This window comes from Chenopodium album, chromosome 4 (assembly GCF_948465745.1).
Source record: "Chenopodium album chromosome 4, dcCheAlbu1.1, whole genome shotgun sequence".
NCBI lineage: Eukaryota > Viridiplantae > Streptophyta > Magnoliopsida > Caryophyllales > Amaranthaceae > Chenopodium > Chenopodium album.
Window position 1 is genome coordinate 61,820,798 of NC_137837.1, and position 15,758 is coordinate 61,836,555.

Genomic DNA, 15,758 nt, shown 5'->3' on the forward strand with positions numbered 1-15,758 from the left:
GAGGTCCATTTGTTGTTGTTTCACGGGATCATCGATCCTAAGTGCGAGAAGCTTCAGTGTCTCGGTCACAGTAGCCAGTTGGTTCTTAAGATCATTGACTTCTTCTTGAGTTGCCATTATAACCCTTGCTTTCCTCTTGCAAGCTATAGGTTTGCCGAAAAGTTGGACTTGTACGAAGAGGTTATCTTTGATTAATCATCCTTCCTTTCTTGACCACGCGCTGTAAATTAAACCATTTTGCGTTTTAATTACTTGACTCGAATCAACTTGACTTTATGGTTTATTTTTTAAAAAAAGGGTGCATATTTTTGGCAAAAATAACGTACATATTTTTAGGGAACTAAGTATTATTATTTATATTGGAGGATTAATATCCGACTTACCCCCCTAAAAAAATTGACGAAAAAACGCGCACACAAGACTCTCTTAATCATGGTCGAAGCATGTGTATTGGTGTGTGCATTGAGTGTAAGTGACATGCTTGGACTCTTGTGTAAGACCATGGGACTTAGTGCCTAAACTCGATCATTGATTCAATTAAACATTATTGACAGCAAAATTAACCGAATTAAACAGAAAACTGATTAATTAGACCCTAGGTGATGACTCGACAAATAATCCGAACTGTCGGCCAAGCGACAGGACTGGCGTCACACTGTGGAGCTTGACGCCAGACAACATAGTTGTCGTCAGGCGCTACACACCATAGTGTGGCGCTACAGCTCAGACCTTGGCGCCAACAGTGGAGCTTCGGTCTGGGACTGTTTTCGGTATTATTAGTCAACTGGGGTTAGGCTAAAGTCGTACTAGGTCAATTCCGATTGAAAAATTAGACTTTATTGACTCAAATTAAATAATCAATTAATTAATTAATTAATTAGGCAAAGTTCTTTAAGTCATTAATTTATTTATTCTCAACACAAATCAACAAACGATTAAGAGAAACATAGAATATATATGCACAACAAATAATGCACAATTAGTCAAGTAGGCACAATATGATGCAATGCGTTCGCAACCTAACCATGGCTCTAGTTCTCTAAAGTTCGAGATATAGTTTAGTCAAAGAGGGTCCATGGTTAATTTTCCGGATGCACCGCGCGGAAGCCTAACCGTGAAGGGTTGGCGCGAGTGGATGGGACACCGCGAGTTTTAGGAAAAACTCGCTTCCATGGTTTGGTGAATTCAACAATCTCGGATGTACCCTTTGTTGCACGGAGCGTTCAATCGGGTAGATGGAGCATGAATTCCCAGAGGGTTATGTCCATATGTAGAACACATATGGGTTTTAGAAAAGTGAGAAAAAAATTCAATCAGGAAGTAGGATCGAGCAAACAATATGAAAAACCGGTCGAAATTAGAACGCATATTTCTGGCTCGGTATTGGGAGAAATTGGCGCCAGCGAACAAAGACTAGCGCTAGATTAACTGTAGCGCCTGGCGCCAATGCTGGCGTCTGGCGCTACGGCTAAAAGTCTGGCACCAAGCTCTGGCCCCTGACTGTACTTCCCACATGACTCAGTAGCTTTCTGTGCTCGATAAAATCTTCCAGTTTCGCGCGGTGTTATTTCAGTCCTAGTTGTGAAAGACATTCCTCAAATTTCCTACGTGTAAAATCCTATGTTTTTGACTCATTACGGATGGTCTTTCTAATGAGATCCTTTTTATGCATATGACAATAATGGTAATCAAAATTACGCACATGAAATACTTAGAACTTTTCGAGTCTCATCCACTCATTCTAAATCATTGCCGAAACAAATTCAGGAATTAAAATAGAAATCCTCCCCAGTGGAGTCGCCAAAAAACTGTGGGGAATAATTTCATGCCTTTAAAATCCCACTAGCTTGAACCCCACTGTGATCATACACTAAAGTACGGTGGCGTCCAAAAGGGAAGAAGATAGAGTAAATGAGTCGCCAACAAGTTTTTAAGGAACTTGTAAACCGTTCACGAGGTGAAGGTTACACCCCTTAACGATCCAAGAGATCGTCAACTCCATAAGGGTATGAACCAAATAAGGGTTCAGGGATGATGGTACAAATCCAACCTAAAAGAGATTGAATCTGCCCTAATAATAGGCCTTTACTTTATTCAGCTCGTATTCATGTGCGCTTTTTAATTAACATACAATCAATAGGATTAACCCTAAACCTGTTTAATCTATGTTGGTTGAATATTAATGCACAAATAAACTATTATTGGCGATCACTTGAATCATAATCACATTAACCCTAAACAAGATTATTAATTATCTTATTAAGCGTGATTACAAGTACCAATTCCCTTTAACATGCATAAAGGTGATCAAGCAATAACAATAACATATCAAGCAACATAATAAATAATCAATATCATGAATAATAATTAATAATCATATCATAATAATAATAACCATAAATTATAACAATAATAATAATTATCATGTTCATGTTAATATTAAAGCATAATAATAATAGCAAGATCCTAGGCATGATACTAACAAGATTAATAACAAACCCTAGCATGTCACTAAGAAATAAAAATCAAATCTATAGCCCTAACATGATACTAACAATCATAAATATTAGGAAGAGAATAAAAAGCATCGCAGGAATCATAATAAGCATATTTGATATTATAACCTTTTCCCTAAACATGATACTAGGAATATCATAATAACAATTTAAACATGATTTCTACATCATAAATCAATTAAAACCATTAAAGCACTTACTTGGATGCCTCGTACCTCTTTTTAATAACAAAATACACAAGTTAGTAACTTCAAGGAAAATAATAAACAAGCAATTAAATTAAATAATTGAAAGAGAGATTTTGGACCAAACCCTCAGAAATTAAAACCTTTCAAGTCTAGGGCGAAGGCATCTTCGAATATGGCTAGGTGTTTTTTGATCTTGTGAATGCGGAATTTTGTATGAGAAAAACCAAGCTTTGGAAAAGATGAATGAAAGAGATGAATGATTTAAAGAATGCTAATGCATGAACGATTTAACTTGCGAATGAAAACTGATTCTTGATGCTTAACTTGTGAATGAAGAGAATTGGTCCCCTAAAACGGAGTTTTTGATACGTTATTTATAGAGAAAATCAGCCAAAAAAGATAATTTAACAAAACAGAGTCTGACGCTCAGGAAACAGAGCTGGCGCCAACCCTGGCTAGCTGGCGCCAGGCACCAATGGCTAGCGCCAGGCGCCAATGGCTAGCGCCAGGCGCCAATGGCTAGCGCTTGGCGCCAAGCCTGGTTCCAGGCGCCAAGGCCTGGGGTTGGACGCCAAGCTTGATTTTGAGGCGTTTTCGAAAATCTGATAAATTTACCGTACTGGAGGATAAAATAATACAATTTGTTCGAAAATGCTATTTGATTTTGATTAAAACTCTGAAAAGTCAACAAAGTCAACTTATCAATGCTAATTGAATTAGGAATGAAAAGAACCTTCTAGAAGATTCTAGAAGACTAAAACCATTCCTAATTGCATTAGGAATGATAAATCATATTAGGCCCTCCCCTAGATCATTAGGCCGCACATAAAGCTCAAACCGGGCCCAGTTTAGTAAATTGGCCATAACTTCCTCAATATTCATCGAAATTGAGCTTATAATATATCATTGGAAAGGTCTTTGCAAGCCCCATCCAACTACACCATTATTGGACCCATATCATGGACCGCCCAAACTGGATTGGCTGTTTTCTTAAAATAAAGTTTTCAAAAAACAGAGAGAAGAGAAAAGAAAATAAAAGCTTTCCGCAACACTAGACTTTTCCACACTTTCGTTTCATTCGATTATGATTCGACGTGAAAGGTACTCATCACTGGGTTTGGTTTTGGGGAGACACAAATGGGTGTCTACAGTTAGGTTTAAAGCTTTGATCTTTAACGCTTAGTGACATGCTAGGATTTGTTATTAATCTTGTTAGTATCATGCCTATGATCTTTCTATTATATTAAAGCTTTATTATGTTACTAGTCCGAGTGCGCCGCGCGCGTTGCGCGTGCACCGGTTTGTAAATCTTATTAAGAAAATTATTAGCAAGACATATAAGTAAGTTAATTAGCTTAGTTTTCGTAAATTTGTACATGATATATGCCTGTATACGTTATAAATTATTGCATTATTGTGTAAAGTATAATTAAGTTGTATTGAAATATATTAGTGTTATTACTTATTGATATCATACATAAATGATAGGTATCTAACAAAAAGATTTTATCATATTTACTGCCTTATGAAATTGTTTTACCTATGTATTTGTTTAATAAGAGTAAGCCCATGAATAGCCCAACAACTCCTTAAAAAATAATAACCCCTCCCCCTCTAGTATTTAGGTATATTGTTATTATTAATTGCTTCCTAATTTAGATTAACAAAATAATAACCCCTCCCCCTCTAGTAACCCCTGACCAAACTCCTTAAAAAACTTATGACCGAGTAACTCGAGTAACCACTAACCTAGTAGATCGAGTAACCCATGACCAAGTAACCCCTCGAGTAACCCTTAACTGAGTAACTCAAGTAACCCCTGAATGAGTAACACCTTAAGTAACCCTTAACTAAGTGAACCCCTCGAGTAACCCCTATCCGAACCCCTCAAGTAATCTTTGATTGAATAACCCCTCAAGTAACCCCTGTCCAAGTGAACCCCTCGAGTAACCCCTGTCCAAACCCCTCAAGTAACCCTTGACTGAGTAACCCATCAAGTAACCCTTGACTGAGTGAACCTCTCGAGTAACCCTAGTCCCAACCTCTCAAGTAACCCTGACCTAGTAATTCGAGTAACCCCTGACTGAATAACTCAGGTAACCCCTAACAAAAATATTCAGGTAACCCCTAACACAGTTCATTTTGTAATAATTGCAACACTACTTTTTTGTTGTAAGAGTCCACAACTATTTTATTATTTCTCTCTAACCAACCCCATTTACACTTTTTTTTATTATTATTTCTCTCACCTACGAACAAATAAATATATCCCACTAACTATACTTTATATTATAAAATCACAAAGTTTTGTATACAGTGCAACAAGGGTTACCCGAGTTTCTCGGTATGGGATTACTCGAGTTGTCGGGGTTACTCGATTTTCTCGGTATGGGATTACTCGAGTTGTTGGGGTTACTCGAGTTGCCAGGGTTACTCAAGTTACCTGGTCAGAGGTTACTTGAGTTAACTCTTATCGAGTAACCCCTCAAGTAACCCCTGACGATTGAATAACCCCTCGAGTAATCAATAACTGAACCCCTCAAGTAACCCATAACCGAGCAACCCCTTCCCCTCAAGTAACCCCTGATTGAGTAACCCCTGACTGAATAACCCCTCGAGTAATCCATGATCTTCCCCCTCGAGTAACCCATAACCGAGTAACCCTTCCCCCTCAAGTAACCCCTTGACTGAACTCCGAAGTAACCCCTGATGGAACTACTTAAATAACCCCTGACAAAGTAACTCGAGTAACCCTTGACCGAGTAGCTCGAGTAATCCATGACCGACTAACCTCTCGAGTAACCCTTGACCGAGTAGCTCGAGTAACCCATGACCGAGTAACCACTCTAGTAACCTTTGACTGATTAACTCGAGTAACCTCACAAGTAACCCTTGACCAAACAAACCCCTCGAGTAACCCCTATCTGAACACCTCAAGTAACCCTGATCGAGTAACCCCTCAAGTAACCCTCGAGTGAACCCCTCAAGTAACCATTATCCTAACCCCTCAAATAACCCCTGATCGAATAACTCGAGTAACCCCTTTCTGAATAACTTGGGTAACCCCTAACAAAATAACCCGCCCCAGTCTGTTTTATAATAATTGCAACATTACTTTATTTGGTAAGAGTCCACAACTATTTTATTATTTCTCTCTTACCAACCCCATTTACACTTCTTTTTTGTTATTTCTCTCTCCTATGAACAAATAAATATATCCCATTACCTATACTTTATATTATAAAATCACAAATTTTTGTATGAAGCCTGTTGTATCGTAAAACAAGGGTTACTTGAGTTTCTTGGTATGGGATTACTCGAGTTGCCGAGGTTACTCAAGTTTGTCGGTCATGGGTTACTCAAGTTGCTGGGGTTACTCAAGTTACTTGGTCAAGGGTTACTTGATTGGTTACTCCTTATCGAGTAACCCCTTAAGTAACCTCTCACCGTGTAACCATTCGAGTAATCCATGACTAAACCCCTCGAGTAACCACTAACCAAGTAACCTCCCCCCCCCCTCAAGTAACCCCTGATTGAGTAGCCCCTGAAGTAACCCTTGACTGAACCCTCAGGTAACCTCTGACTTAACTCCTTAAATAACCCCTGATTGAGTAACTCGAGTATCCACTGACCGAGTAGCTTGAGACACATAACTGAATGAACAAAGCTAATAAATTGATGGTTAATAGGTTATCCTTAACCCTCACTTTAATAGCTTTTGGCTAATAGGTTACCCCCGTTTCACTTACACTTTAAATATAATTAAACTTTGCAAAATTAAAATCAGATTACACTTTAAAGCATCCAATAATGATTGTTTAAAACTTTAAAAACTAAACTAATTGCAAACACCTTATAAATTGTGCCAAAACCTCAACATTGCACTAACGAAAATTAGTCTGTCCCAATAATTCTTAAGTAATTTAATTACAAAGTTATTCCATACATGTATCAAAATAGGTGGAACCCCAGTAAATAATTCTTTTGACATAATTTTGAGAACCATTAAAACAAAGGAAGTTAATATATGTGCTAAAATAATGCTCAAAGTTTAGCAATCTGCACTACTTCTAATAAACAAACTTCAGTTGAACTGCTTGCTCAATCATAATAGTTTAAAGCTTAAAACCAGTAAAATTGAGCCTGCTACATAAGCAATGGATAAGTTGTTGACACTTATTCCCTAAAAACAATTGAAATTTTGCAAAAGATTACAGATTATGATACATAAAATAAAATAAATACAGTCAGTCCAATCCGTTAAATGACATGGTATGTCTTCATAGAATTCTTCCTCGGCTTCCACCTTGTAGGATCAGACTTCATCCCATCATCTCTCTTACCTCCTTAAGCAATAAAAACACAATAAAATATTAGATTGGGAAGCAAGCACATAGATTAAAAGGATAAAATTTGGAGTTCCCTTGAACTCCAATGATCACAATTCAAACCCATATAATAACATGAGGTCGTGGAGATCTTTTAACACCATTAACATGAGGTCGTGGAGATCTTTTAACACCATTAAAAAAAAAGATAAAAGAGTCAAAAACTGCTAAGTATGATGATCCATAAGAGAATGATGACCCATAAGAGAATGATGATCCATAAGCAAAGACACACATTAGCGTATGATGATCCATAACTGAAGAGATTAATTTTAAAAAGAAAACACACACACATCAGCGTATGATGATCCATAAGCAAAGACTTTTAGAATCAAAGGCTAAGTATCAAACATGAGGGCATCATGTTAATCACACTGATGATAAATTGTAGAAGGTTTTCAGCAATTCAAACTCCTTCCAAAATCAAACCCAAATCTCAACAGCTCCTAGAACTCCCAAAGGCTCTCTGCCCTTAAAAACCATTGCCTCACCACTTTCATGTTAGTTAGTAAATTTGGGCTCATACAAGGAACTTTGATCTGAATCAAATCGCAAGGGATTGCATAGCATAGAACTGTACACTTAAGGAGAGAATTAAACTTGGAGAGCCACCTGTTTAAAGGTTTCCTCAATCCAAAAGTTCATATTCTTTCGCCGAGGTTATACCAGTTATGCAACTCAGATGCCATTTTCAGAAAAAAAAAAAAAAAAAAAAAATTATGTTGTCATTTCCATAATTGAACATCTAATTATTGAGGCTCGGTTTTATTTTATTTTAATTTTTTTTCTTTAGTCTCAGGCATAAAGAGGTCGTCATCCTCATATTCTTATCCTAACTCCACTTGAAGTCGTCATCCTCATATTCTTAAGTCTTAATAGTCACTTAGATGAGAACTCTATAATATCAATTGACCACCAGAGATAAAACAAACATTCAGAATGTATTTTCAGAACAATGCACCTAAGGTTCCAATGTAGCTAATTTATAAACAACAAACATCTCATTAAAATCAAGAGATCAATGAAGTAAATGTTTTAGCAGAAGCAAAGAGAGGATTCATTCAGCTTAAGTATATTTACCAAGATAGAGAATTCATGCCTCGACAGAGCTTGCCAAGGGAAGAAGGGCTAACATCTTGACAGATGTCAAATCTTCCTATGTGCAGCGAAAGATTGATGCTAGGTAATCCTCACTCTCAAACCAAATTCAATAATTGGCTATCTTAGATTGTTTTTGATGCCGCATATGTTTGTTGGGTGGTTCAGTCATTCAGATTGATCCTCCTACATGAATTTCTACTTCAGACAAAGCAACTTGTCTGTCAGATTAATTACCTGAAATCAATGACACTAAAGAATATAACTCACAGTGTTTAATGCTAATATTTAAACCTAGATCTTCCACATAAAATCAAATTCAAAACCAAAAAATCTGCATTGCCTCATAAGACTAAATAAATTATACGAAGGAAAAAACACCGAAAAATAGATTTGAAGCAGATAATAACAAAGACATGCATTATAGAAGAAGATAAATTAGATACCAATTTTGGCAAAATGGTCTACAAAAAAAAATACTATAAATACCCTTTCTTTGTGTTCTACAATGTCCAAAAAGAGTCATGAATGCAAATGGATCGGATGTGGTTCCCACAATTGTTTTTACAACAAAAATCCATCATACACACTAATTACAAGAAAAAGAAACTCAATTTCATTCAATTTAATTATTCGTCCTACATTATACAACCTAAATTAACAGTAAAAATTGAAATTAACAAAAAACTCATTCTAAGAATGAAAGAAAGCTACAACCAACAAATTCAATAACAATTAATAAACAAGCAATTCAACAAAAACAACATTGTAAATCATAAAATCAATAACAACAATTTTAAAAAGGCAGCAAAATACCTGCCAGGAGCCATACAATGTGTAACAATACCAAAATTGGCAAGGCATTTCTTCTTCCAGGGACCTAAAAGTTCATTGAAATTACCTATGATAATCAGTATTACATAAAGATAAATTCTAAATATAAAATAAATAAATAAAACAATTAGAGCACATCAATTCAACTAAAACAAAATATCATATAGTGAGGTTACCTCCCAAAATCACTTGGCACAGGGTGGAGTAGGACTGTAGGACATAAGCCCAATCATTTTACATATTCAAGCACTTCCCAGAATCTTTAAAGTAAAACTTAATAACTTACACAAGCTCGACAAAAATAAAAGAAGTGATTAATTTCTATACATGATAAATAACTTACCAATTGGAGTAGCACACACACGTAAGAATTTGAGCAGAGTACTTGAAAACTTCTCTGAGATTATCCGATTCCTAAAACTGAATTTACAACTCAAAAACAAAATCAAACATATCAAAGAGACATAGATCAAAACACAAATTATGCAAAGAAGAAAGAACTATTAGCAGCCCGCCAAAAAAAAAAAAAAAACCATTTCAAACATGCAATAGTAGAGATTTAGAGAAAATTACCTTGATAATTGGAAAGTTGTAATCACGAATCAAACCAAACAATTGCTAACAATTCAACCACAGCAAGAAAACAATTAAATCATTGATAGTGGATTAGAGTTTGCAAACCTTGAGAACATGGTCAGGAGTTTAAGGTGTTGAAGTTCCTCGATCCGTTTGAGATAGGCTAGCCGTAATCCATGGATGTGGTGGTGTGTTCAGTGTTCTGCAACTATCGCTAGTTGAGGCGGCGTAGGTTGTGGTGGTGGTAGAATTCTACATCGCTTCAAATTAAAGAGGGATACCATGAAAAATTCAATTACAAACTTAAATTAAACCACAAAAAACTCAAAGTTTCCAATTACCCACAAAAATTCACATCTACCCCATTTCACAATCAACAAAAAGCAATCAAATGTTGGGTAATTAACCATCAATTGAACAACAAGAATAATCGGTTTTTTTTTATTAGCGAAAAGCAGTGACGGAGGGAAAATCGCTGGTGGTAGACATAACACGAAAAGCTCCAAGCTGTATTTCTCCCCATTCTTCTGAGAGTTAAGCATAGCGGCGGCGCTTCCACTGGGTGCAGCGTCGGATGGCTCATTTCCGGCAACGATGGAGAAGGAAATCAAACTACAAATAAAAAATTTACGATCAAAAGACTCCCTGATTCATAGATTACCTAGATTATTGTTAGATTTTTCAAATAATTTAGGAATAGATTAGAACAACCAACTTCTCCTAATTAAGAAAAATGAAGAGAAGAGGACATAAAGCAAACCATGAATGTGATTAAACGTGAAGAAAACCTAGATAAATATTTAAACTTAAATGTTGATTTGTCATGTCGTTCAAGAAAAACATCTTACCTTAGCTAGATTTCTTCAATGGAGGAGAGAATTCTCATATCACCCTTCAATGGAATACTTAGGGCACACTTTAATGGGAGAGAGAGAATGCTCAGCTCAATGAAGGATATCAGGAGATCAGAGAGTGACAGGAGGAGATTAGGAGAGAGAGTTGAAATGAGTGGAAAAGAATCCATTTTCCCTAAAAGGATGTATGCATTGTAACTTTTGTAAGCACAAAGCAAAGAAAAAACCAAGAAGAAATTGAAGAGGGCAAAAAGGGAAGGAAAGCATTAAGCAAGAACAAAAAAAATATTATGGCAGGGGCATAACCGTCCGAGCACTGTTCATAAGAGAATTGCTAAAAGTAAAAATTCCTCAACCCAATTTGGCTTTTATAAGGGTTATGGAGATTAAACGTGAAGAAAACCTAGATAAATAATTAAACTTAACTGTTGATTTGTCATGTCGTTCAAGAAAAACATCTTACCTTAGCTAGCTTTCTTCAATGGAGGAGAGAATTCTCAGATCACCCTTCAATGGAATACTTGGAGCACGCTTTAATGGGAGAGAGAGAATGCTCAGCTCAATGAAGGATATCAGGAGATCAGAGAGTGAGAGGAGGAGGGAGAGAGAGTTGAAATGAGTGGAAGAGAATCCATTTTCCCTAAAAGGGCGTATGCATTGTAACTTTTGTAAGCACAAAGCAAAGAAAAAACCAAGAAGAAATTGAAGAGGGCAAAAAGGGAAGGAAAGCATTCAGCAAGAACAAAAAAATATTATGGCAGGGGCATAACTGTCCGAGCACTGTTCATAAGAGAATTGCTCAAAGTAAAAATTCCTCAACCCAATTTGGCTTTTATAAGGGTTATGGATCTTCCTTAAGTTAACTGTTTGCAAAATCTATTTGACCAAAAAGCACTATCCTTAGACAATAATGTCCTAGCTGGACCCCATAGCATTAACTTGAAAATGTTCCTCTATACTGGTACCTTTCCCCTGCTATATCATTCTAGAAAGGTGTCAAATTTTAAAACATAAATAGGCATGTCACATGCAGTTGCCATCATTTCTTGATTGGGAAAGCATAACCCAGGAAACTACATCACAAGTAAGAAGCAAGGCACAACAATTCAAGATAAATTTCTGAGAGACAATATCAAAATCACTCAAGAACAATTGTATTTTAGGCAACTATTATCTAATGATTCTCATCATTGAGCATCAGACCCCATCATTGAGGATCAAACCCTCTCCTACAATAAAGACACCCCAAAACCAATTCATAGAACCCACTATTCATTCAGCATCATTATTCTAGAATTGGGAAAGAAAAGGGGATGAAAAATGAACTAAATTACCTCAGCAAGCCGTAAGGGGAAAATGAAACCTGAGAGGTTGTGGCAGTAGACGATTGAGGTGTTGGCAACAATGGCAACAGAAAATGGAAGCCAAAGTGAGAAGAAAAATTAGGGGGAAACAAACGGGAAATGGTTGAGATTCACCAACAGCTGTTTTTCTGCAAAATTAAAGAACAATGAAGTCAACACCTTAACTAAAGGAAATAAATGCCATTAATTTTACAAGCTACTACAAGACATAATTTGACCAAAAAATAATATTATTACTCAAATATAATCCCATGAACGATTTGATCCTCGTATTCTCACTTTCAAACCATCATATTTAACAAAGTAAAAAAAAACTGCGTGAGCTCCCAGCCCCTCTATGTGTTCATTATAGTACAATTCAATTCACTATTTTCATCCAACATCAAGAACAATAATAATTACTTTTTAATTCATAAAGAACTCAATCCATAAAAATTACTAACCTACAACATCCCAATCATCTACATGGTTAGAAAATAGTTCTAAACTACTTCACGATTCACAAAATTCATAAAGAACCAAACTTTACAACCTGTAGCATCAAAGCCTCATGAGTAAAAACCATGAATTATTATTCTTGGCAAATCTGAAATTCATATCTTCTGAACTAAAATTTTATTAACAAAAAATCCAAAAATTCAAAACCCTATCCAACTCTAATTCCCACATACAACCTCAGGGAAAATTTCTTTATAAGCTCCATGCATGTAACATAAGTATACAAAACCAATAGAATAGTATAGCACATCTAATTTCACCCACTTCAATTAGCAAATCCCAAATATTATAATTTTACTCCCAATATTGAGTTGAACCACAACTACCGAACATCATACACAAACAAAATCATATATATAACAAAAATCCCAACTTTATTGGCTAAACCCATCACAATTAACATGCTTACACCACAAAAATTAATCCCAATCCCCATTATGAATAAAGGACTAACTGATTGAACTTAATATCAACATAAAAGAATCTCAAACGAAATGCAGTAGAATATATAATCATGTTTTTCAAGACAATCAATCCAAAATTTCATCCGAAAACTTTTTTTCTGAGTTCAATAGAAAAAAGTGAAGACTGAACACCAATAGATTCTCGTCATTATGCATACCTTGCCAAACAAAGCAGGGCCAATAATCTCATTCACATTTTGACAGCCTACACATATACAACAACCATTATGAGCTAAACATAGTTTTTGAATCGAAAGGAAGTTGTTATGACTACCGCTAAACTGAAACTAACACTAACCTTAGAAACACTTTTTTTTCCTGATAATTACATCACAGGCCCATTACTATACAATTACACCCTAATGAAAATTATATATCTAGCAATTCAAGCATAATGAGAATGAAATCTCTAAAGACGAAGAAATAGAACAACAATACTGCATTAGTGACAGTATTCAATCTATTACAATCAAATTTTAGACAATGGCAGACTTTATACTAACTAAACACAATAAATGAAAACTATACATCTAACAATCCAAGCAAAATGATTTCTTTAAAGACAAAGAGAAAGAGCACCACTTACAAAGACACTTCACCAAAGCTGCAAGACCACCCAAAACAGGAAAACAGTAAACCAATCTTCCACATTTTTAATATAAAACACATAGAAATTTCAATATAAAACACATTATTACAAATTTCAATATAAAATTTATATATTATTATACTAATCAAAATGCAACATAGAAATAATCAACAAACAAATAATCAAGATCTACATAAAGAAAATTATGTATAACGACACCTTACTTTCAACCTCCACTTAATTATAAGTTTACAGCCATCTTCCTGAAAGAGAATAGAGATCAAGGGTTAAACCTGTAACCTTCTTGAAATTCCATTATAGCACCCTTCCAAACACCTTACTATTGCATGCCCTAAAATCACCATTGTGAGAAAAGGTTGAATTAGACTCATACTTCTGACATTTTGAGATAATGAGAAACTATACAACTGAAACAAATTTTTAAAATAATATTAAAACTCACCTCCAGATTACCAATCACTTAAAACAATCCCTACTGTGATCGTATACCTTTTACAAGCTTAAATTATAACAAAAACAGCAGTAGCAGCAAAATGATATCCCTAAATTTGCAAAATTGACAACTAAACCTAACAACCAATTAAATACAATGTCTTTATCTTCAGGTCATTGGTAGGCTGAATTACCAAACATCGACCCTTAAATCATAATTTAATTTCACAGGATCAAACTAAATAAGACCCTTAATTTGAAGTCGAAAATGCAGAAAAACTGAAGAAAAATAAAGACTAAGAAACAACAAATTTAAAAGCGATAATTAACTAAAAGGCCTAATCAGAGATACAATTTTCATTTCAACGACACATAAATTGTTTGAAAGCCCTAATCCACAAAGAGACAACTTCATTTGAACAATTTGTTTGACATTTTTTCATTAATCAACCTCCAAAAATTTTAAAAAAAAAATACCTAAGAGGAGATAGAAAGCGTCGACATCGAGCACGAGCTTAACACCAGCATCAACACCAAAAACGAAGCTTTCGATAACAGCCGCCACCTGAACAATGACGATTGAATCAACCCTAAAATGTCCATTTAATGACAAATAAATTAACAGTGAACCCTAGATTGTGATTTATAATTGATGATTGAATTTAACAGCTTAGATTTGAAAGTTTACCCTCTCCGATGAACAATCTGCCTCTGATTGCATAGTAATTCATCTCCACTGGCCGTGAATGGGCGATCATCTACTTTGAGTAAACCTTGAAACAACTAAATAATGAGGAGAAGATAAGAGAGAATCAAGTTTCTGAAATGAAAAGCGTAAAATGAAAGAGGAGAGAGATTAAAGAATTCTGAGCAATCAGAAAAAGTGAAAAAAAAAAGCAAAACAAAAAAAAATGAAGAGGGAAAAAAGGGAAGGGAAACATTCAGCAAGAACAAAAAAAAATTATGGCAGGGGCAAATCCGACCTAGCACTGTTCATAAGGAAAATGCTAAAAGTAAAAATTCCCCACCCCAATTTGGCTTTTATAAGGGTTATGGATTATGATTATTATGATGCTTATTATTATGTTGCTTGATTTATTTTATTGTTATTGCTTGAGCACGCCTTTTACGCATGTTTAAAGGGAATTTGTACTTGAAATCACGCCTAATAAGATAATTAATAATTTGGTTTAGGCTAATATGATTTTAATTCAAGTGATCACCAATAATAGTTTTATTTGTGCATTAATATTCAACCAACATAGATAAACAGGTTTAGGGTTAACCTATTGTTTGCATGTTAGTCAAAAAGCGCACATGAATACGAGTAGAACAAAATAGAGGCCTATTTTATAGGGCGGGTCCTCTCTTTTGTAGATTGGATTCGTACCCTCATCCTCGAACCCTATTTGGTTCAAGACCTTATGGATTTGACGATCTCATGGATCGTTAAGGGGTGTAGCCTTCACCTCGTGAACGGTTTACATGTTCCTAAAACTTGTTGGCGACTCTTTGCTCTCTTTTCTTTCACTTTGGACGCCACCATACTTAAGTGTATGATCACAGTGGGGTTCAAGCTTGGGGTTATGGTGCTTGAAATATTCCCTACAGTGTTTTGGCGACTCCGCTGGGGAAGATTTCTATTTTAATTCCTGAAATTTATTTTGGCAATGATTTAGAATGAGTGGATGAGACTCGAAAAGTTCTAAGTTTTCATGTGCGTAATTTTGATTAGCATTATTGTCATATGCATAAAAAAAGGTCCTCATTGGATAGACCATCCGAAATGAGTCAAAGACATAGGATTTTTGCACGTAGGAAATTTGAGAAATATCTTTCACAACTAGAATCGAAATAATACTGAGAAATCTGGAAAATTCTAAGACCGTAGATACCTGCTGAGGCATGTAGGAAATAGCGTAAGAAAACTTGCGGG

At 35.4% G+C, this 15,758-nt stretch overlaps 2 long non-coding RNA genes across 2 annotated transcripts; both read right to left on the reverse strand.

The window, feature by feature from the left end:
* Window positions 1–6,778: 6,778 nt before the first annotated feature.
* On the reverse strand, window positions 6,779–8,424 carry LOC145627060 (uncharacterized). The gene is made up of 2 exons (XR_014111298.1): window positions 8,173–8,424; window positions 6,779–7,050 (listed from the first exon to the last, which is right to left on the reverse strand). It is a non-coding gene; the product is annotated as an uncharacterized LOC145627060 (long non-coding RNA).
* A 1,629-nt stretch (window positions 8,425–10,053) lies between these two features.
* On the reverse strand, window positions 10,054–14,840 carry LOC145627059 (uncharacterized). The gene is made up of 5 exons (XR_014111297.1): window positions 14,300–14,840; window positions 13,663–13,721; window positions 12,939–12,985; window positions 11,789–11,946; window positions 10,054–10,212 (listed from the first exon to the last, which is right to left on the reverse strand). It is a non-coding gene; the product is annotated as an uncharacterized LOC145627059 (long non-coding RNA).
* Between the last annotated feature and the right edge of the window lie 918 nt (window positions 14,841–15,758).